We start from the raw sequence: 24444 nt of genomic DNA, 5'->3' as shown, positions 1-24444 counted from the left end.
TAGATTTAGATCTTCTCAACAAGCAGTGATTCAAGGTAATTCCAATAGACTTGGGGTAGAAAATGCCATCTGCATCCAGAGAAAGAACTATGGAGAGTGAATACATATCAAAGCACAGTATTTTCACCTTTTTTGTTGTTTGTGGTTTTTTTTTCCCCCCATGGTTTTTTTTTCCCTTTTGATCCGATTTTTCTGGCACAACATGACAAATATGGAAATATGTTTAAAAGGACTGCACATATTTAACGTGTATCAGATTGCTTGCTCTCTTGGGGAGGGAGAATTTAGGGAGGAAGAGAATAATTTGGAACACAAAATCTTACAAAAATGAATGTTGTAATGATACTGTTTGAGGATATATTCTGATGGAAGTGGATCTCTTTGATAAAGAGAGCTAATTCAGTTTCAATTGATCAAAGATGGACAAAAGCAGCTACACCCAAAGAAAGAACACTGGGAAATGAATATAAACTGCTTGCATTTTTGTTTTTCTTCCCGGGTTATTTATACCTTCTGAATTCAATTCTCCCTGTGCAACAAGAAAACTGTTCAGTTCTGCACACATATATTGTATCTAGAATATACTGTAACCTATTCAACATGTAAAGAACTGCTTGCTATCTGGGGGAGGGGGTGAAGAGAGGAAAGGGAAAAATGTGAACAGAAGTGAATGCAAGGGATAATAATGTAAAAAATTACCCTGGCATGGGTTCTATCAATAAAAAGTTATTTTAAAAAAATGAATGTTGTGTATAAGACTGCCTGCCATCTAAGGGAGGGGGTGGAGGGAGGGAAGGGAAAAGTTGGAACAGAAGTGAGTGCAAGGGACAATGCTGTAAAAAATTACCCATGCATATGTTCTGCCAATAAAAAGCTACAATTTTTCTTAAAAATGAATGCTGAAAATTATCTTTACCTGTATTTGGAAAAATAAAATATTATTGAGAAAAAATAAATCTAAATCTAAAAAATTTACTGTGGGTTTACATATATATATATACATACACACACTTTATTTAGTTTGAGGTAATTAGGACTAACTCCTCCCTCAATCTTGTTGTTCAGTCATTTTTAGTCCTGTTTATTTGCAACTCTATTTAGGTTTTTTTTTTTTTTAGCAAAGATATTGGAATGGTTAGTCATTTCCTTCTCTAGCTCATTTAATAGATGAAGAAATTGAGGCAAACAAGGATAAATGACTTGGCCAGGGTCACACAGCTAAGAAGGCCAGATTTGAACTCAAGGAAGATGAGTCTGACTCTAAGTCTGTCACTTTATCCACTGCACCATTTTTTAAAATTGATTTTTGTAATAGTCCAGGCAAATGATGAGCATCTAAAACAGAATGATAGCTGTGTGAGTAAAGAAAAAGGGACAAATGGACAAATGTGAAGGGAAAAATAACAAGATTTGGCAACTACCTGGATAATATGGGGTGAGGGAAGAGTGAGAAATAGAAGATGATATCGACATTGCCAACTTGAGTGACTAGGATAGTAGTGTCTTTGACAGTAACAGGAATATCTGAATCCAGATACCTTTCTAGGCACTTAATAGCTGTGACCCTGACTGAGCAAGTCATTTAACTTCCCAGATTTTCTATCAGTAAAACAAGGAATAAGAACAGCACCTACTTCACAGGGTTATTAATCAAATGAGAGAATATATGGTTTGAATTGAGGTGGGTTTGTGGGAAGAGAAGGGAGAGATGTGGGTCTTTATATGGACTCCAGTTAATATTTGCCTGTGCAACCTTGTCAGTTCTCTCCATTAAATCCAAAAAGAAAGGGAGCACATGAGTCTCTTACTTAAAAGGCTCTTAGTCCCAGAACTGAGCCATGGGTGATCTCTTAGGTCTCTACCCCAACCACTAAGTGATCTCTGGAGAGTGCAGGCATTGAATAGATTTTGGGGGAAAAGAGGAAAGGAAAGTTTCCAAAAAGCACCTAAACTTGAGTTATAACTACTCAGAGGGATCACTGCCTAGGGAACAGCAGGAAACAGGGATCTTATATAGCAGAGGGTGGGAAGGGGATTGGAAAAACAGGGTATGTAAAGGGGTAAGAGTAGGTGACATAGTGTTAAGAGACAAGCAGGAAATAAGCTATCACTAGGAGGGAATAGGATACAACCCATCCTTGCCCATCATTTGATTGGATGCTCATACATTTCTAATCAAGACATGGACTCAGCTTTGGAGACTTTGTTATTCAGTCAGTTTGTTCAGGCATGTTGACTTCATGACCCCATGTTGTTCAGGCAGAAATACAGGAGAAATTTGCCATTTCCTTCTCCAACTCATTTGACAGATGAGGAAACTGAGGCAAACAGGATTGAGTAACTTGCCCAGGATCACACAGCTAAGTGCCTAAGGCCAGATTTTTTAATTTAGGGAGATTAATCTTCTTGACTTACAGCTAGGTATTCTATACACTGTGCTGTTTACCTGCCCCACTTTAGAGAATACTCTCCTAAAAAAAAAAAAAATCAGACTACATTATCTTTCTCTTGGCTAGAGAAAGTTAACAAGTTAGTGATTAAAAGAAGTAAATTTCAAGGACTTGATCTTGTGGACTGTCTTTTGAACTAGGAAGCCTCACTGAAAAAAAAAAAAAAACAATAAAATCATTAGTAAAATGATTTCGTTTTTATCTAGTATTTACTTTTCTTACAGAAACCCAGGGAGATAGACAATACTTCACAGATGAGGAAATCTATAGTAAGAAAAATTAAAAAAAAAAAAAAAAGTCCTTGTCTGTAAGTTAGGCCTTGAATTCAGAACTCAATACTCCCAATATCAAATCCCCCAATTTCAAGTCCCATTCTTTTTCTACTATTCCACTAGACTATACTTTTATGCCCAGACACTCAAGGGGCTGAGATTTCAATGGAGAACTTTTCCTTTGTTTTTGATAATTTAGAAAAACAGGTCCCAGCCTGTCTGGACTGGACAGAAATCTTCATACACACTTTTCACAAAATCACAGAAATCCCAAAGGTTGTTCATTTAACCCAAACTAATGAAAACCTATTCTACTATATTCCTAAAAGCTAGTCTCTTTGCCTGAAGCTGAAGACTGCCAAGGTAGAAAAGAGGAGGCAGCAGCAGTATATCCCCTTTAGAAGGGTATAGAATTATCAGTATTATCTTGTGTTTGAACCTGTCTCTAGAGATGGATGTTGCTAGATTTTTATCCACTGCTCATTGTTCTGTAGTTTCAACAGTCTTCCACATAATCACATTTCAAATATTTTTTTACCTCTTTTATCCTAGCATATTATTTTTTCATTCCTATTCTCTGTTTCTTTGTTAAGTAAATCTATGTCCTTGTTCAAATCCAAGATGGTTCAAATGTTGGCAATTATTTTCACATGGGAAAATGATTCAAAGTCTCAAAATTAAGAAATCATATCTCAGAAAGAGGGCAGATATGGAATCTTAGCTGAGAGTAGATTCTTCAGTAGATGCCCATGCATTGGCTAATAGTTCAAAGAAATTGCTCTATATGAGTGTGATGGAATTATTACTGAACTATAAGAAACCATGAATAGCAAGAATAGAGCTGTTGTCCTTTGTTCTTGAAGGACTGTGTCCTTAGGGAGGTGATACCATGACATGCAAGTGAATACGATTTAAGTAAGGGTGGGCTATTCAAAGTCACCAGCCTGTTTCTCCTCCAGAGTCATTTGGGTTCAGTGGGGAAAGATACAGATCAGGACGAATGAAAGATTCAAAGCAAAGTAAATCAGGGGGAAAAAAATACAATGTAAATGGAAAGAACAGCAGCAACTAAACTCCTAAATGTTGTATAATTATAATGACCATGCTGGGCCCAGAAGAAGAGATGAGCACCTTCCTCCCTTCTTGCAGAGCTGGGGGGCGAGTACAATGATTGCATATACTTTGGGATTCAGGTGATATGAAATTTTTTTTCTCTTACTTTTTTATATTCTTTGTTAAGAGATGACTCTCTGGGTAGGAAAGAGAAGAGAGATATATTTAGAAATGAAGGTGATGAAAAATAAAAACAATCAATGCAATTTTTCTTGAAAGTGATAGATCCTTCACAAGGCACCTGGAAAAGGTTGGAGTGGTTGGAGTTAGAGAATGCCATTTCTGCAAGAATGTACAAAAACCAAGAGACCGATGTGCTGAGACTGAGGTGGAAACTTTATAACCCCACATGCCCAGCCAGGCATCTGCCACTTTTGCTCTCCATAGCCCTCGACTCACTTCTTTGTCCACATTGACCACATCTTGAAGAGCTGCCTTAGAATCTCTGAGATTCTGAGGGGCACCTATCACTGTCAGGTGATGTTAGTGTATTAGGCATTGAGGCTTTCCCCATCACCAGGCAGCTGGGATCTAACCTTTTCTGCTATCCAGGTTGTCTACATGCATGTGCTACTGGGTCATCTCCTGAAGTCATGCCATTCCAAGACCACAAAGATGGCGGACATTCCCCAGATGGGTGGACATTTCTGACAGAGCAGTCCAATCACCGTAAGGGAGATTAAATTCAACAAGGATACCAACTGACTTCTCCCATTAACAGTTAGCCTCTAGTCTGTAGCTCTTCCTGTACAGCCAGGGGCCCTGATATTCAGACTCCAAAACATATCTGCTTCCTTTGTGTATCCTATCTTCCTGTCAGACTGGGAGCTCTCCAAAGGGTGGAGATACTGTCTCCTCCTTCCTTGGCATCTCCATCCTCCTGCACAATAAGAGCTCCCAGTTATTGGATGGGATGAAGGCACATCTTGAATCTTCAAAGGAAAAACCCTCTTCATGTCCAGCTTCAATAGTGAAAGATGTCTGGCCCAAGCTGGCGCCTAGGGACAAGCTGAGGACTGTGGGATGGTCCCAGTTCTAAGCCGGACACAGCTGCCTATTTGTTGTTTTTTTTCCCTTTTGGCTTGCTCCCAAAGCAAATAAACCAGGAGGGAAAAAAAATGAAGGGGATTCGAAGGAGACTGAAATGCCCATTGCTAAAACTACTCTATTCTCCAGGGAAATCTGTCTGTTCCATTAAAGGCGCTCCACTGACAAAATCATATTTACTTCCAGTTTTCCATACTAACTGAATATGATACACATGGGAAATTGCTTTACATATCTCTTTATAAAGTACAGAAAATGTCATCTTTATTTCTGTATGGGACATGGTTTATTCAGGACTACTGACTGGTTCACTCACTCATTCTCAATCTAGTGACCCTTTGGGGCTCATTCCTTGGAATAAGAATGGAGGAATAAATAGAACAAAGTAGAACACATTAGCTATTATTGTTTCTTAGTAACAGCTCCTCAAAATGGGCAGGCTGGTTAAGACAAAGAAAGTTTAGTGTAAAAATCACAATTGAAATGATATTGATAGATTTTCCATGTTTGTTTTCAATGATCCAGACCTGCTAACCATGAAGACTCAAGAGTTAGTTGAATCCATGGTGGGAGAAGCAGAAGGATATTTAATCTAAGCCACAGAAAAATCCTCTTCTGTCCCAAACCAAGGAAGCCAAAGTTTAGGACTGTCCAACTGGACAAAACTAACAACAATAGACATTCAGCTCTCTCATCAGACCCTGCCTAGAGAATTGTCAGAGATTAGTACCATCAGCTCTATCCCCAATAAAAGTGGATAAGATCAAGGAAAGTTTCCTGTGATAGTATAGATGGCTCTTTCCCTAACATGTTGTTTTTTAGATGGCCCTTTCATCTAATAGGTGTTCTTACACACTTTAGGACAAATCTTTGTATGTCCAGGACCTAGGGCCTATGTGCTTAGCACATAGTAGCCAATTAATAAATATAATAGTTATAATATAAATATAATAAATATTTGTTAACTGAAGACACCAAGAAATTCTCAAGTCACTGGTTCAAACATCAAACACCATCTCTAAGAGTTTTGGTTATCTTCTTCCTTTGCCACACAAAAGAGAACCCCTCTTTCCTACTGACACAGACAGGTTGCCCAATATCCCATTCAGAAAGAAAGTCAATCCTAGACCTTCTTATTCACTATCACCAGTGCCCTTCACACATATATAAACCGTTCCAGTGTCTCCAGTCAATAAACATTTATTGGGCACCTACTTTTGTCCCAAGCACTAGAGTTAAGAGGCAAAAGAGAATCAATGAGCAAATACAAACAAGTAAAAAGGATAAATAGCAAGTAATTAGGAGAGTGAATGCACCAAAATTAAGAGAGAACATAAAAGGCTTCCTATAGAAAATGGAATTTTAGTTGGCTTATAAGAAGCCAGGAAAGGCAATGATTATATGAGAAAAAATTTTAGTCTAGTCTAATCCAATCTTAGTTTTTTTTTTTTCCTATCTTACTTATTTAACCATTTCTCCTTCAATAGTTGGCGGTCTATTTCTCTTCTATATCTTCAATGGTGACAGAGGGTTTGAACCATTCATATGCTTGGAAATCTGAACTTGACCCTCATTTTCTTTCCCTCTTATCAATCTCTTCTCCAGGATCAGGTCTTAGGACCACTCTGATATTTCCCAGCTTATTTTAGCCTTGAGATGGGTCAGAAAGAAATGAGAATAGAGTCTCCTTTTTAAAAAATAAATGTGAGAGGAAAGGAAAGAATGAAAAATGGACTAAGCCACAAGCAAAAAGACCCAAATACAGTGAGACAGAAACTTGATTAAAGGCTCATTACTCAGGTTGCCTAGCAGAAGCTGCCTTCCCCATCCCAAAACCAGTGGCCCAATTCTTTGATTTTATTTTATTTTTTACAAGAGCTTAGCCTGTTGAGGAATTAGAGAAAGGATGACAAAAGGCGGGTTGACCCCAACTCCCTTAGCGACCAGAACTCTGACCTTTTCCTGCCTTCCCACAGACCACAGAAATTCAGATAGCTATATGGCAAACTTTTGTAATCCCTCCCCCATTCCCAGGCCCTCTAAATCATAGGCTTACAGTTTAGGGACCTCAGAAGGCACCCTCAGAGTTATCTAAATCAACCTAATCCACTTTACTGATGAGGAAACTTGAGCCCAAGGTCTAGCAGTATTAAAGCAGAGGGTCCCTCTGGAGCCACCAGTAGAATGTAGACCGTTCTCAGAGTTTCAGACTGGCTACTATGACTCTTGAGTCCCTGTTCCTCTTGGCTACTCAGTTGCCCTACCTAGGACTGAAAAGACAAAGAAACCTTTTCCACTGATCTGAGGGAGGGGCCATACCACCCAATGGCAGGGAAATGGCTAGATTGACCCATAGATTTCTCCCAATCAGAAGCTGGACATAGCTAATTAAAGTTCCTCCAGTTTGGTTTTCAGATATTCTTCTCTCCACCTCAGAAGACCCAAAGAGCTAAGATGGGGGGATCTTTACCAGATGTTTGGGTTTTTTCCCTTTGTTTTTATGTATCCGCTTTCCTTTTAACTTGGTTCTATCCCGGGACAAAGCAGAGTATTTCACTTTCCATATCATCCACAAGACTAGATCAGTCCAACCAGCTGGAGCCAGGCATTCCTGGTGCTTAGTAGCTTTACCCACAAGCCCCTCCTTCCAGGGGCCTCCCTATCTGGAATTCTGACCTTCCTCTACCCCACTCCACCCCCCATTATATTCCCACAACCTGCAGGTCCCGGAGAGACCTATTTAGCCCCACCCCCACAATCAGAATACCTAGCCACTAGAGTGAGCTCCTCTCTCCAGACCGCAGAGAATGTGAAGGTAAGTCAATTATGGCTTCAAAGAATTCTCTCTCCCTCCTGCCGGCCCTGTTCCCCTTTACAATCCCCTCTTAATTTACCTTCTCTCCACCCAAATAGATAGGAGCCTCTGGAAACTTGGGGAAAGCAAATTTAGAGAGAGGAAACAATTTAGGGAAGGGAATTCCCAGGGAGTTAAAAAAAAATCTTCTTAGTAAAGATTGACTTCTCCCCTAAATCTATTCAGGACTCTACAGAAGTCCTATCTGGCCCTCAAACTCCAATGTCCCAGTCCTGAGACAAAGAAGGATCCTGCAGAGAAGACTCCAACCCTGGAGACTTTTATTCCTCATTCTTTTATCTCCCTTTTCTCCTCGGAATGCAAGGCACAAGATAAAAACTGAATTTTGGAAATAGGCTGGGGCTGAGCATTCATTGGGGTAAGGAGAATAACAGAATCAGGATTCCCTTTCACCTAAATTGGAACAGACCTCAGGCAAAATCAACAAAATCCAATATTTTTTCTTCTTTCTTTAATATACTCTCCTTCTTCCCCCAGCAAAAACTGGTTTTCTCAGGCAAGTACAGAGCAATTCTTATTCAGTACAATCTTTTCAACTCAGCCACAAACCAGATTAGCTAAACTAATCATTGAGTTAATGCAATTACCATGTCATTTCCCCTCCTCCTTGGCTTTGGTACAAACCATACAGTACTATTCTTCCCCTGCCCCCACCTTCACACCAGCAGAAGCTGCCACAGCAAAGGAATTAGATTCAGAGGATTTCTACTAGTGTTCCAAGCTTTCTCTTGACCTCTTCATTCCTAGGGCTAAGGTTGAACATGGATGAGGCAGGTCTTGGAAATGCTTGGACTAATAGGAAAAAAATGAGGTCTGACTGATAAATTCTGTAAATTCAAGTCTCTAAGAGATAAAGAGGGGAAAGGGGGGAGGAGGAAAGAAGGAGGCAGCTGGGTGATAAAGTGGATAAAGTTGCCAGGCTTGGGGCAAGGAAGTCCCATCTCCCAGTGCAAATCTAGCCTCAGACACGTCTCAGCTGTGTGACCCTGGCCAAGTCAGTTTAATCCTGTTTGCCTCAGTATTCTCATCTGTTAAATGAGCTGGAAAAAGAAATGGCACACCAGCCCAGTATCTCTGCCAAGAAAACTCCAAATGGGTCATGAAGAGTCAGACATGACTAAAAAACAACACAAGAGCAAAGGGGAAGAGGAAACAGAATTTCAGAGGAGGACAAGTACTGAAATATAGAATGAGGAGACCTCAGTTCAAATCCTATCTCTGACAACTGATTATGAATATAGATTTAGGGTTAGAAAGTATCTTAGAGGTCTTTTTTTCCTCCCTCCCACCCCATGAGGAAACTGAGACTAAGAGAACTAAAATGGTTTGCCAAAGAGTGAATCAGACTCAGGTGCACAGATTCCAAATCTAGCTCTTTTTCTCCTCCTCCAGCACAACCTTCTAGCCTTGTGATCCTAAGCTAGTCACTTTTATCTCTCCCAATTTCCATTTTATCATCTCTAAAATGGGCACGATAGTATTGGTATCTCTTGCCTTACAAGGTCACATTGAGAAGAGTGTTTTATAAACCTGAAAACACTATATAAATGTGAGCTATATTTCTTGGTCAAGACCCAAGCAATCAAATCAAAAAATCAAAACTTTCTTCCATTTCTTCGTTGTGAACCAGAAACTACCAGCCCTAACCATGTCTCAACAAGGACCTAGGCTAAATGAAGATCTTTCCAGCTATAAAAATTTTCTGACCCTATGATTTGTTCAAGGAACACTCAAAAGGCCCAGATCCTAACTATATCTACAGTAGATAAGCTTCAGCAAACTTCTTAATTTTGTAATCAAGTGAAAATCAAGCCCTACTGCTTGCTGGTAACTTCTTCCTCAATTAAAGGTAGCTAATTAAACCAGGGAATGGGAAAGGGTAGAAGATGAGTAAGAATGAATGATAATTGGAATCTCCTACACAGATTTTTTTCTAGCTCAATCTCTATTCTGGGCTGGTAGCAGTTAATACAGAAGGCTACAAAGGCTTTGCCTAAATTGGGGAAAATAAAGAGATGAGGGGTGCAGAGGGATGCCCCCAGATATGGAAAGAAAGTGCAAGTGGGGTCCCTCTATCGTCAAGGAATAAAAATGGGGAGGGAAAAGGATAAGATTAGAAAGGATCAACTCTGAGCTCTCCGTTCTGAGATATATTCAGAGTTAAGAAGGTCTTGAGGAGAAGAAAGGAGCTAAACTTCGTGGCTCTCTAGATCTATGATTCTATGACAGCCACCATCCTTCTAGGAAGTTTGATAGGTGGCACAGGGGATAGAGCCCTGGGCCTGGAGTCAGGAGGATTCTGAGTCCAAATCCAGCCTCACTTATTAGCTGTGTGATTCTGGAGAAGTTATTTAACACAATTTGGGAAATCCTCAGTTTCCTCATCTGTCAAATAAACTGAAGCAAGAAATGGCAAACCACTCCAGTATCTTTGCCAACAAAACCACAAATGGGATCACAGAAGAGTCAGGCAGGACTGAACAACAAGAAAGTTTATTATAAAAAAAAAAAAAAAAAGAAAGAAAGAAGGAAGGGGGAAAAAAGTTTATTGCTAGGTGAATTTTCCACAATAAAAAATGAAAGATGAATGGAAGGGCAGGAGGGAAAGAGAAAAAAAGGACAGAGGGAAGACAGGGTGAGGGTAGAGGAAAACGTGTATATTGCACCTATGATGTGATACTGTGCTAAACACTTGGCAAATATCTCATGTGGCCTTCACAACCCTTTGAGGCAAGTGTATTCCCATTTTACAGTTGAGTAAACTGAGGTCCATATTACCCTTCCAAAGCTAGTTACAAAAGAGTCTAGGAAATGAAGTATTTGAAGCAGATGTTCTCTAAAAGGGCCCTCAGACAAGGCAGCAAGAAGACCAGGTAACTCACTGCTGTCTTGGACCCTGTCCACCAACGCTGCTGCTTCCTGACCCTCCATAAACCACCTCCTCCCAGAAGCCCTCCCCAAGTCTCAACAATGTCATACACCCTAAAATAAAACAAGCCGCCCAACTCTCCCCCCCCTAAAACTCAAACACTCTGGGTAGAAGAAAATCCGGGACTTGGATGTTTCCTCCCAGGGACCCGAGAGCTGTTGAATGGCCAGTGCCCAATGTGTGTGTCTAACAACAAATTCACCTGCTCAGCAAACCAGGAATGGAGGTTCCGCCTCCGAAGCCGGAGCACTGACCCCAACACACAGAAATCTGGTCCCAGACAATAGGGCCCCACCCAGGCCTGGGGAGGTGGGGGAGGAAGAGGAGGGCAGCCGCGGCGCCCGGCTGGAGAGGGGAGGTTGAGGGGGACGAGGAGTGCAGCCCAGCTGCAAGTTTCCTTAACTGTAATTCCCAGCTGGACGCCCAGGGAGAGAATGCTCTATGTGCTCACTGCGCGAAATGAGGTCAGTCTCCCCCTCAGCTCCAGTCCACTAAGGCCACTCCAGGGAGGGCACCCTCCCCTGCCCCGTACCCCTCCTCCAATTCCCCCCCAGCGCAGACTTTGCCGGAACAAAGTCAAAGCCCTTCCCCAGGCAGCGCTGCCCACTCCCCCCCTTCAAATGACCAGAGAGCTACCTCCCCAAACTCGCCCTCCCCTCAATCTCTGGCTCCACATTTCCAGCCCCACCCAGTTCGGTGCTCCACTCCCGCTCCGGACCGACCGGCCTGACCCCTCACGCATGCACCCTCTCCCCAAGCAAAATTCCGCGAGCCGGATTGCCTCCCCTTCCACGCTCCCATCCCGGACCTCAACGCTCCAAAAGCAGTCGTCCTCTCCACTCCCTAGGAGTAGGCGCTTGCTCCCACCGCCCGGACCGGCAAAGCTCCCTGGGCGCCCTCTTCCTCTCCTCCTCTAAATGTCACCTCAAAGGACCCGCCCCTCCAGGCGCCCCCAGCCCCAGTACCCGAGAGCGCGGGGAGTCACAGCCGCCCCTGCCCCAGACACACGCGCCCCTCACCTGCGCGCGTAGCCGGGGTCCGGGCTGGGGCTAGGGCTCGGGGCACCGGGCAGGGCTGGGGCTGGGCTGGGTTTGGATCGGGGAATCGGCTCCTCTCGGGCGGTGGCTGCTCCGGACTCTGGCCGCGGCTGCAACTCCCTAAACGAACAAAAGGAGAAGAGACCTGACAGCCAAGCCACGCCTCGGGCTCCCCCTTGGAGCCCCGCCCCCGGGGCTACGCCCACTCTCCGCCGCGCTCTCACTGGCCTCCCGGCCCGCCCGTCCAACAGAGGGGCGGAGCCGAGTTCCGAGACCGCCTCTCGGGCCGCTTGTGTTTACGGACTCTCCATTGGCCTTGTGCCCTGCCAGTCGGCTCTGGGGCCCGACCCCAGCTCAAAGTCCGATCCCAATTCCGCTTCTATTGGATGGAGAAGGAATACTGCCTCATGAATGGGTGAGACGCTGTCAGTAAGACTCGAGGAGAAGCCAATGAAGTGGCTGAGGTGTGTCTTGCCCCACCCCTGATCTCCACCAGGTAGAACCCCCTCCCACTTTCACCCCCCATACCTGTCCTACAGGTGATTCTGGAGGGCGGCTCTAGGGTAGGGAAGCCGAGTGTCTGGGTAGACGCCTATCCAGCTCAGCATCTGGGAATAATTCCCTGAGGGGATTATTCACCGGGACCCAAAAAATAGGCATCAGGTTGCAAAGACCTGGGATTGAGTGAAAACAGGATTTGAATGGAAATTCGATGGCCTTAGAAAAGCCTTGTCCGGGATAATGGAAAGAAGACTGAAGAAACTGTGAGGCTGAAGAAAACCAGGCAGGCGGGGGAGAAAGAGAGAGAACGAGAAGAATGGTGGCCCTAAGAGTCTGCAGAGGAAAACATGGCCTTTCTTTTTCGGGACATTTACTGAATGGATGTTTTTTAAAGGGCTCACTGAGTTCCACACCCTGTCACACACAGTGGGCCCTTCCAACCCAGCCCCCAGTGGTAACCAAACATTCTAACCCCGTCCAGGAGGTCTTCCTGAGGTGATAATAGGTGGGGGTAGGCAGGAAAGACTTGGCAGTCACGCCAGGGAGATAACCTTCTCTCTGCTCTCCTTGCCTTCAGCCCGTCTGGCTCCCTCATTGGGGATTTTCATCTCTATATGCTTCTACTCCCCAGTCTGACTCTGCTTCGGTACAACTTTTTCAGGTTGGAGAACAGGACTTTTTCCCTTATTGCTGCTTGGCTTCCCCTTCTTGAAGGCAACACCCACTCGTGTCCTGTTCTTACCCAAACCCCTACTTGGTCTCTGGTCTTACTTTATTTCTCCCTTCTGTTGACCCACTTAATAAGAAGATTAGTCTGACTTGATCTGATGAAGAACAGGGGAAGGGGGGAGGTTTCAGGAGCAAGAGAGAAAAACAAAACACCTTTGAATGGAGTGAATAGAACACTGTGTGTGTGCCTTTCTCCCCAACAATATTTCAAGGGTGTTTCACCCCACACCGTGTTCCAACTTGTCAGCTCCTAACTAAAAAGCATAGGGTGTTACTATGGATGGAATTAGAAGCAATGGTTGCAAAGAGAAGACCCAGAATATTTCTCATGTAGAAACCTTGCCTTTCTCCTACATCCCCAAAGTAGATTTCTGTTAGAAAGCTTGGAGATCATCGTTATCTTTCTGTCAATATGGGGGGTTTATCCTAATTTTCTTGCCTTTTTTTTTTTTTTTTTTTTTTGGCTGAGGCAATTGGGGTTAATTCATTTTCCAAGGATCACAAGCTAAGAAATGTTAAGTGTCTGAAATTTTACTTAATTTTCATCTCTCTCTCTCTCTCTCTCTCTCTCTCTCTCTCTCTCTCTCTCTCTCTCTCTCTCTCTGCCACAGACTAACCTTGGGGAAGATGTAACAGCCACTAAGTCATCCATTTTTGTGCTTCTAAACCAAGACAGTCAGGGAATTCTCCTTTTGGGAAAAACAAAATTCTCTAATTCCCTTAGGAAAAAGTGCAATTATGCTAGTGACATGTGGAAAGTTTTTGTTTTGTTTTGTTTTGAACCTAAATTCCCTCTGCGGTTTAAATCCATTTCCTCTTGTCCAGACTTCTGTGACTGCTCAGACATTAGCCCCCAAAGGATTAATTCACTTTCCCCCTCACTTCAGCTTTCTAGGGCTTCAACATTTGGAGTGGGAGAAAGGGTTTCCCATTTGAGGCTAATTCATAAAAAAGAGTCAACCCCAAGAAGACAAAAATAGCTGGAAAACAGAGGTGCCCACAGAATGACAGGAAATACTATGGAAGAAGGGAAACAGGTAAAAATATCATCTGGAGAAAGTGAGCTTCTGTGGAAGTAAGAGGGGAAGATCTCCTCCTCACCCTATCTAATGAAGCCCAGGGAGCTTCAGGCAGATATTATACCAGAAAAGAAATAGGCTCCCCTTCTCATTTTTATCTTCTCCCCTCTCCTCCTCTTCATTTGAGGCCTCTGGCCATATAAGGCATTGAAGCTTCTGTTTGCTATTTGAACCCCCTCTCCACTCCACCCACACACTTAAATACACACATACCTTGTACACTCATAGGAACAGATACCCATATACAGATGTACAATTATACTCACTTTCCCATCCACACAGAAATCAATACATTCACAAACTCATAAAGTTCCATACCCATAGACTCATGAAGAGATATTCACAGACAGGAAAACGTATATTTACAAACACACACCATTTTATTCTAACTCAACTCAGGCTTAAAGAATGTTCAGAATTTTTTAAAAAGCAAAAAAAAAAAAAAAGTACCTAGGGGAGATTAATCTGATGACTCCCAACCTTGGGCTGTTAAGTCAGGCTGGTTCCTGATTAACTACATAGTAAATGACTATCAAAAGATAACTAAAACCTTTCCTAATGGTCATGATGAAAGATACCAGAACAAAGGTAAGTGAGAGAAACCAGAAGTTTCTATAATTTTTTATGTTTCAGCATAGCTGGGGAAGGGGCTATGTAATGCAGAAGTGGGGAGAAATGACTTCCTAAGCAACTAACACCTCTTGTTTAGAGATTTAAAAAAAAAGATTTGTGTTCTGAATTGTGAAAGGATTCAAGGCAAGGCAAGGCAAGGCGTGAGAAAAAAGGAACCATGGTCTGGCTTTAGGTCTCACTGCCCAATAGCCTGAGACTGAAGAAGAGGTGTGCCTGATCCACACTGGGGAGGGTACTTAATTACAACTGTGATTCCAGAAACACTTCACAGTGAAAAATGTGGGTGGAAATGGAATGTTAGAGGGAAAACAGAAAGACAAAGAAGGGAGGGGGAGGGGAAGGGGAAGGAGAAAGGGAAGATACAGGCTTAGAGGGAAGGGATGGATCTGGAAGGTTCATGGATATTAGTACAAAATCCCAGAGACATTTGTGCTCAAGACATTTACCAGATACCCTGAGATGGTCTTTTATTATTAACACAAAATCCCTGGAAGTCTCTTGTTGGGGAAATCTCTTTCAGGATCAAAATTTTTCCCCCTAAAGCTGGTTCGATATGTAATGGTTTGTTATCCTAGGATTACCACCCCCCACCAAGTTTCTGGAAATTTGACACACCTAGGTGGTTCTCATAGTGGGGGTGGGGGAGCGGAACTGTAGGGGGGGGGAGGTGCAGGTGGAGACAACACAAGCTCCTTAAACTTGCTTCTAGTCTCACTCCTCTAGCTGACACAGCAATTGCCCCACCCACCCCACCTGCCCCACCTTCCCACCAGAACCCAAAGCTGGGCAAGGCAGGGGAAGAGGCCAGTCCTAACATGCACTTGTGTCACCAGTTGACATCCATTGCTTGTCTCCTCTTATTCCTCCATATATACATTGGTGTTCCAAAAGGGGAGGAGATTCAGCATTCCACCCCATCATCCAACCCCAAAGCAACTTTCCAGGGGCTTCCAGAGACTCTCAAGGAAGAATCATAGCATCAGCTAATTCTTTTTATTTTCTAGCCGATCAATAGACATTTATTAATCGCCTATCATGTATTATGCTAAGAGCTGGGGATACCAAGAAATGTAGGAAAAAATGGTCTTCGAGACAAGATAGGATCATCAAAAGTAGAGCAATTCTGGGGGAAAAAAGGGAAGAGGGACATTTTGAAACATGTTGATAATATCTAAGCGAAATAAATCAATAAAAGCATGTTTAAAGAGAAAAAAGACTTTTAAAGAGGAAAAAAGCTCTTTCTCCCTGGGGGAGCCACTAACCCCATGTTAGAATAGCATACACTCATGGTTCTGACTATGAGATTTAGGCTAAGAGCAAAATGATTATAGTGCTGATATGAGATTTAAGAGACTGTGTGAAAAAAAATAAAGTTTTAGACCTGAAGCCCTGGGTTCAAGCTCTGTTCCATATAAGCTCCATGGTTACAGGTAATACACAGCCTCAGTTTTCTCATGTGTAAAACAAAGCTAATAATACTTGGTCATAATAAGAGCTAATAATACCAGCTCATGGTATTGTTGTGAGAAGATTATTTTGCAAACTATAAAGTACAAAATCAATTCAGGCTGCTAATATCATTGCAGTGAGATGACTTAGTTGAGACCTGTGAAAAAATTTGCTCTTAGAAGAAAAGCCAGAGTTGGGGGTGGGCGGGCGGGAGGAAGGCAGGGACTTTTCATGCTTGTCTCTACTACCTCCAGGGACTCCACTGTAAATCAATAACCACTTCCATCTCATACTCCCTGTAATCAGCACAGATGACTCTACCCCACACTGGAGAGATCAATGAAGCAACAAGACTTTTAGCCACTACTACCACCCTGCTCTTCACTCTCCCGTTGTCTCATCCTCATTCCAGGACCTCTGCCTTCTTTTCCCTTAGTACAAACTACCTTCCTGTAGATAATCCCCTGGGGCAAAGACTCCAATTTAGAGACTTGTCGGTTTTTAGCCCTGAAAAGCATTGGCAACCCCCCACCCCCACCACCCACATTAGGGGAGCAGTGGGAATCAGGAACTAAGATCCCTGAATATTTCATCAGCACATTAGCCTCCAGTTAAAGGAACAACCTACAACTCATTGATAATTGATCATCCCAGCTGACTACTAGTAATCAGAGTATGTGAGGGAAGAGGAAATGCAAGAGGGTCAGAGAGGTTGGGGATTTGAGATTAGTGTGAATGTTGGGGAGAGAGATGAAACACGAAAATGAGGAAGAGGAGTGGGGTGTCAAGGATGGCCTAGGCATTGGAGAACAGCCTGGACACTATTATCACCATGCTTTTTTTTTTTTTTTTCTTTATATCTAGGTCCTTCCCAGCTATCTTCTCCAGGAAGGTCTCCATGAATCAGTGAAAATATATTCCATCTTGCCACCTGATCTCACAACACGACACCCTATATTATTACTAAAATGAGTAGAAAAAAAAATGCCTATGTATCCCCTTCATCTCCTAGATAAAGCCGATTTTGAGGGATGAAATGAGTGCTGCAAACACATACTGATTAAATTTAATTCAGCAAGGATTTATTATTACCTGCTATGTGCCAGGCACCATGCTAGAAGCTGAGGATGAAAAGATAAAAATAAAATATAAACAATCCCTGCCCTCAAGCAGCTTGTATTTTATTAGAAGAGAAAATATGTACAAAAACAATTAAATACAAAATATCTGCAAAGTAAATTCCAGACAGAGGGCATTCATAACTGAAAGTCTCAAGATAGGTCTCAGGAAAGGAGGTAGCTCTTGAACTGAGCTTTGAAGGAAACCAGGAGAGATAGAGCTGAAAAGGGAGGGCAATACAGGGATGGAAAATGCTCTGGACAAAGACATGGAAGTGGGAGATGAAATAGCAAGCAAAACATTTTGGCTGGAATATAGATTGTGTGAAGAAGAGTAATGTTCTTTAAGCTTGAAAAGGCAAGCTGGAGCCAGTTTATAAAAGTTTTTAAAAACCAAAGATTGTATTTTTACAGAGAGAGATCTTCTTGGGTAGGGGAATAACATGATCAGACTCATTTTAAAAGATTGCTTTGGCAGTTGTAAGGAGGTTGGATTGGAGAGGAGGAAAAGGCAAGGAGACCAATAACAAGACTATTGCAATAGTTCAGGTGAAAGGTAATGAAAGTTACTAAATATAGTTGGTAGCCTTGTGAATGGAGAATAGATTTGAGATATATTGTGATGGTAAAATCAATAAGTCTTGGCAACTGATTGGGTCTGAGCTATCAAGAAAAGGGAAGAATAGAGTATGATTTTAAAGTTGTGAATCTGAAAGGCTAATGTTGCCCTCAATAGAAGTGGGAAGTTTAGTAGAAGGAAGAATTTGGTTAGGAAAAAATAATGGTTTCTATTTTAGACGTAGGCTCAATAAGAAAAAAGAAGAGAAAGTATGTTTTGAGGGACCAAAAGAGATGAGAAGGTGATTAAAAAGATACACATTTACCCCCACCTCAATTTCTCTACCTGAATAATGGGAATTAGAGGCCATCCCTACTCCTTGGGGCTGCTTGTAGATCACAATAGATGAGATATGAGTACTAAGGCGCCAGTTGGAACCCAGGTAAGGCAGTGATTATGGGGTGACTTCGCCAAGAAGCAGAACCAGGGGTTCATGTTGAGCATGGGGTGAGTGCCCAGATTCTCCCTGCCTCTCAAGACATACCAATCCCTGTGCCATCAAGGAGCCTGATCATTGGGCAGGGTGGGGCTGTCTAGGATGGATGACTGATGGGAACCTGGTCCTATAGGTCCATCCCTATCCTTTCCCTGGGCCTCAGGTTTCTATGTTCTCAAAATGAGGCTAATCACCTCTTCCCTGCCCTTAAGGGGTTTTCTGAGGGTGTTGATGAGATCATGTTGGTTCCATTTCTCCAGGAAAGAAGATCTATGAAAGAAGTAAGAGGTAGGTACAGCAGAGAGCTGCATAAAAGTGAAGAGATCAATTACCTTGTAACCCAGATCTGCCTTAACTGGAACAAATTTTAGAATTATTTGGTAGAAACCTCAGTGGCCATCTAGTTCAATCATTCGTACTCAACAAGCACACATCTAGTCTCCAAGGAAAGAGAACCTACCATTCCTCAAGGCAGCCTTTTCTACTTTTAAGTACATCAGATTGTTATATAAGGGCTATATTGGCCTTTTTGCCACGTCCATTCCTGGCTTCCAGTTCTGACAAACAGAACAAATTTAATCCTTCTTCAAATACTTAAACACAACTATCATTTCTCCTAATCTTCCTTCAATCAATCTTTATGGTCTCAAGAACCTTTATACCATCCATCCTGGTTTCTTTCTTCTGGACACTCCAGATTAGTCATGCCATGGTTAGAGGGAAAATCTGAGTTCAGGTTTAGCCTCACAGACTTACTAGTTGTGTAACTTTGAGCAAGTCACCCAAACCTGTTTGCCTCAATGTTTGTAAAATGGGTATAATAATGATATATGCCTGTCCAGGGCTACCATAAGGATAAAATGAGTTTGTATTTATTTATTGGAGGAAAGCAGGGTTAAATGGCTTGTCCTCATTGTAATGGTTTCCTTTGGTGTCTTCAGAATTCCATTCTTGAGCATCCTTCCTAGACCAACTCCTCCTCTAGTATTTTGGACCACTGGAATCCTAGGCATCTTTCCCCTAAATCCTTTGAAATCTGCTTTCCCAAAATCTAGAACACAAGTGAAACTATTGCCTGGGTTTCCTCTCTATCACAAATTTTGGAAGGCCATGGTCACTTTCCAACAATCAATTTCTCCTTGTTAGTAAAAATCAAATAGAATTTCCCTTTGTTGGTTCCTCTAGTAAGTATCTGAGGCTAGATTTGAAATCAGATCCTTCTGATTTCAAGATTAATGTTCTATCCACTCTGCCACCTACCTGCCCCTATGAGAAAAAGATTTATAAAGTACTATATAAGTGGAGCAGTGGATAGAGTATCAACTTTGAAGTCAGGAGAACCTGAGTTCAAATCTGACCTCAGACACTTAACACTTCCTAACTGTGTGACCCTGGGCAAGTCACTTACCCAGTTGCCTCAGCAAAAAAAAAAAAAAAAAAAGTATTATATAAGTGCTGGCTAATGTTATCAATGCCCCTTTTATACTTTGACATACATAGAATTGACCAATACTTTAGAGAAGATCTGATCGGTACATACTATAAAGTATGGTTATCACTTCCCTATTTTTGGAAGCTATATCTCTCAATATAGCCCAACACTGAATTTGGTTTCTAGATCATATTTAAATTAAACTTGTATTCTACTAACAACTCTAGTACTTTCTCAGAATGACTCTACTGTCTACTTTTGTCTAATCCATTCCCATTTCCCTGGAGGTAAGACAGGAGACATCATGTGAAAGATAAAGCAGGCTATCACCACCACCATCATCTCCCCTCAGCCCCTGATAGAGACAAGAGAAAGATCTATAGGACCAGGTTTCCATCAATCATCCATCCTGAGCCTGAAAACTTTGGAAATAGCCACACTTCCAGCTCCCCAATTATTCTGGGAAGCAATCCCTGTGGAGAGGCAACCTGGCAACTGCTCCTGCAGCTAAGATAGACCCATTTATTGATCATTTTGTTTTATGTGAAAGATAATGGCATTAAGTGACTTGTCCAGGGTCACACTGCTAATATGACTTTGAATTCAGGAGCTCTTGACTCCAGGACTGGTGTATCTAATCATCTAGCTTCCCCAATCTCCACTTATTGAATACCCAGAAAAAAAAATTTCTCTTCACCAGTCTTTAGCACTCTCAAATGATCCAATTTCAGAAACTGATAAGATTTTATCAGTGAAAATGACCTTAAAAAAGAGGCCTTGACACCTGCTTTGCTACTGCATCCTAAGGACCATGAGACTTTTCCATCTGACTGGAAGCAGTGGAACACACTGGAAGAAGTGTGTTACCTCCTCCATTCAAATGGGAACTCCTTCAGAGAGAGAGAGAGAGACTATCTTACTTTTCTATTTGTATCCCCAACACTCAGCTCAGCGTTTTCTATATATTAAGAGCCTAATAAATGCTTCATTCATTCCTTCCCCATCTTGAACTTAAGAAGTTGATTTTTTTGTACCCAAGTATAAAACTTTATATTTATCCCTAGAGAATGTTATTTTATTAGATTCAGCCCAATAGTCTAGACTGTTAAGAGTCTTTTGGATCCTGACTTTGTCACCTGTCTCTCTCTCCCAATTTTTTGGCATTTTAAAATTTGATTTGATATCTAAGTCATCTAAACCAGGAAATGAAGTCAAGCTCACTGGACAACAATGTGCAGACTCTGCTCACTTCCTTTTTTTGAAAATCAGGATGTCATCCTTTCTTCAAGATGAAGAGGAGAAGAAGGAAAAGGAGGAAGGAGGAGGAGAGGAAGAAAAAGCAAACATTTATATAACACTTTATAAATGTGATCTCATCTTATCCTTGTTACCCTGGGAGATAGATACTAATATGATTTCCATTTTACAAATAAGGACACTGACACAGAGTTTAAGTGACTCGCTCAGTCATACAATCAGTTCTTTCAGTATCCTGGGATGGCTGTTCATCTAGCCTAGGTGACTCAGAATCATCAAGGGCAGCTTCTTCTCTTATTATCTTTTGTTTTTAGGGCATCTTCTCAATTATCTCTGTTGTGATTCCTATTCACTTTAGCAAAAGAAAGAGAAGCAAAATTAAAATGAAGAGGCTCTGGCTTCTCTCTCCAGTCAGTTATAAATATGCCATCTACCCTGAGCAAGCATTTTTTTCTCCTCTAAGATCCTCCTTTTTCTCCCTCTCTAGCTTTAAAAATTCTTTTTTGTTGTCCTTACCTTTCTTCACCAGCCTCTACTCATTCTGAACTTTAGTGTTCTTGACACTATTTTTACTAATTTGGAACACATTCAGATTTACCTTCTGTTAACTGATCTTCTTTTCCATGTTCTATCTATTTTTTAAAAATCTAATTGATTGGTGGCATTCCTGTGTATCTTTTCAAAGTCTTTTCAAATAAGTCCATTTTTCTTCCTCACTGAAATTGTTTCCTTTGGTGTCTGCAGAATTCCATTCTTGAGCATCCTTCCTCGACCTCCTCTACCATTTTGAATCATTGGAAACCTAGATATTTTTCCCCTGAACGCTTTGAAATCTGCCTTCCCAAAATCTAAATTTTGGGGACACTATTGCCTGGATTTCCTCTCTATCACAAATTCTAGAATAGAATTTCCCTTTGTTGGTTCCTCTACTTCCACTATTGGAAAGACCATAGAGGAAAATCAAGTCAATTCCTGTTCTATCAATAACGCCTTCACCAAAGATGAGCATGTCTTCCCCAAAGCTAGCCCACACTCCCACAATGCCAGATCACTCACCATTGGAAAGAGACAACCAGTGCAACTCTTCCCTATCTTGCCCCCACACACACACACACATATGTCCCAATACTTTATTGGGGGAGTCCCTAACCTGATAGCCATGGGAAAAATCAAAATTAGATTTGCAAAATAAAATTGAATAAGACTGTCTTCAAAGTTCCTTGCAGCCCTAAATGCTACTTCCCTTACAAACTCTATCAGAGATAATAATAATAATAATAATAATAATAACTATTAGCATTTATATAGCACTTTAAAATTTTCAAAATGCCTTACAAATATTATTTCATTTAATCCTCTCAACAAGAAGGCGCTATTACTATCCCCATTATACAAAGCAAGAAATTGAGGCAAAAAAAGGAAGTAAAATGGCTTGTCCAAGGTCATAGAGCTAAGGAAGAGAATGAGGCAGGATTGGAGCTTGGGTGTTCTGACACCGAGTCCAGTGTTCTATCCACTATGCTGTCTAGTGAGGAAGCATGCTGACTAAAGACAGATGAACCGAGTATCCTCAGAAGGGTTCCATGAGAGGCTGTGATCTTGTAATCAGAGTTTTAGACCTAGAAGGCACTAATTTCCCTTTGTTATTCAGACTCTTTCTGTTTTCAATATTCACTATAAGAGCCCACACATTTTTCCCTCTGGTGGTAAAGAAATTATTATCTAGCCCAGGGTCCTAGTAGGAGTACAAAGGAAACTGCAAGGAGTTGAGGCCCCTCCTCCCCTTCTTTCCTTCCTTCCTTCCTAAATTCTTTGCCTCTGGCTGCAAAGGGGACTTTGTCTACACATCCTGTCAGTTCACCTAGAATCCTCTCACAGGCCCTGGCTCCTTCCCCAGAAGAAAACTCAACCTCCCAGATGGTGACATAAACTGAAAAGAAAGAATGCCAGAAAACTTCTGGGTCTCTTTCTCTCCTCAACCACTCCCTACATGGGAATCCCTGCTGTTCTAGCAGATCCCCTGTGGGGTTTCAGTCTCCAGCTGCTTTTGAATCATCTCTCTGACTTTTCTCTCATGCTATAGGTGGACAAATTGAGGCCCTGACAGATTGGTGGGAAGTATCCTGGGAAGTTGGGTAAAGAAAGATGTGGCCAGGAACAGGGAGGGGCTTGTGGGTGGGTGGGTGGGGGGCAGGGAGGAATGAATAGGTGAGAGAGTCCAGGGCTGGGCAAGATGGGGAGACAGTCTGGGAGCCACCCCGAGGGCCCACGCTGGGATGGGACTCCGTCTCACCGGTTTGGGGAGCTGGCTAGGCAATGGAGAGACTGAGGCGTCAGTGAGAGGGTAGGAGGGACTGGCTCTCCTGGAATGGAAGATGAGTAAGACAGAAAATAGAGTGTAGGGTCATGTCTCCCAGCATGGCAACTACCTCCCCCTTCCAGCCAGCTTCCACTGTCCACTGGGCTAGCAACTGATGGACAGAAGAGAACGCTTAGAGACAAGGCTGATTGGAAGAGAAAATGACTACCAACTCATAGCCAAAGTTTCCCCACCCTCCCCAAGAGAAATAAAGCATACAAAGAATCATAGAATTTTAAAATTAGAAGAGACCTCAGTAATCACCTTGTGCAGTCCATACCTGAAAAAAATCCCTACTGGCTCCCTCCCTGCCCATCTCCAAAGAAGAATCGAGCATCCAGTCTATAAGGATGGCCCCTTCCCAGGGTAGCCCACTCTGCTTTCAAACAGTTTTTGGAACAGGTTTCTGGCATCAACTCTACATTTACTTCTTGGTAACTTTTACCTATTACTTTGGTTCTGCCCACTGAGGATAAATAGAATAATATAATCCCTTTCCCACAAGACTACTCTTCCTCCTCCTTTTTTTTTTTTTTGGGGGGGGGGGGGAAGGGGGTGCCAAACATCATCCTCTGGATGTTCTCCAATTGATGGATGTCATTCTTAAAAGGTAACGCCCAGAACCGAATTTAACCCACACGTGATTGGGCCAAGGCAGAGACCACAGGGACCATTGCCTCCTTATTCTTGAAAGCTGGGCCTTCCTACATGTACTCACAGCCCCAAGTAAAAAGCTACCCATTCCCATACAGAACCCACAGACAGATGTAGACATAGTCACTTAAGCAATCACTCATGGACACAAACACTCAAATAAATACAAACTCCTGTGAACAAAACTATCACTCTTGGATATTCCAAGAAAGAGAAACAGTGACAGGGAACACACTCGTGGACAAAGACACAAACACATACACACTCAGATATACAGCACCCTGAATTATGAGGCAACTAGGCAGTACAATGGATAGCGCTGAACCTGGAATCAGAAAGACATGATTTTGAATTCTGCAGTTGAGAAAACAGGCTGAGGGAGGTTGTAACTTGCCCTGTGGCAACTCAACTCCAGTTTTCTCAACTGTAGAAGGGGAATAATAATAGCACCCTCC

General features: G+C 42.2%; 1 protein-coding gene across 2 annotated transcripts in view; it reads right to left on the bottom strand.

The window, feature by feature from the left end:
• JUP (junction plakoglobin) overlaps nucleotides 1–11868 on the bottom strand; it is a 31802-nt gene extending 19934 nt beyond the window's left edge. For both annotated transcript variants that reach the window (XM_051994493.1, XM_051994492.1), the window contains exon 1: nucleotides 11706–11868. The gene's annotated coding sequence lies outside the window, so the exon portion shown is untranslated. The remainder of the gene's footprint in view (nucleotides 1–11705) is intronic.
• Nucleotides 11869–24444: the final 12576 nt, after the last annotated feature.

Source organism: Antechinus flavipes, chromosome 4, assembly GCF_016432865.1.
Source record: "Antechinus flavipes isolate AdamAnt ecotype Samford, QLD, Australia chromosome 4, AdamAnt_v2, whole genome shotgun sequence".
Lineage (NCBI taxonomy): Eukaryota > Metazoa > Chordata > Mammalia > Dasyuromorphia > Dasyuridae > Antechinus > Antechinus flavipes.
Note: the sequence above shows the minus strand (reverse complement) of the source record. Positions and strands in the feature narration are given on the sequence as shown.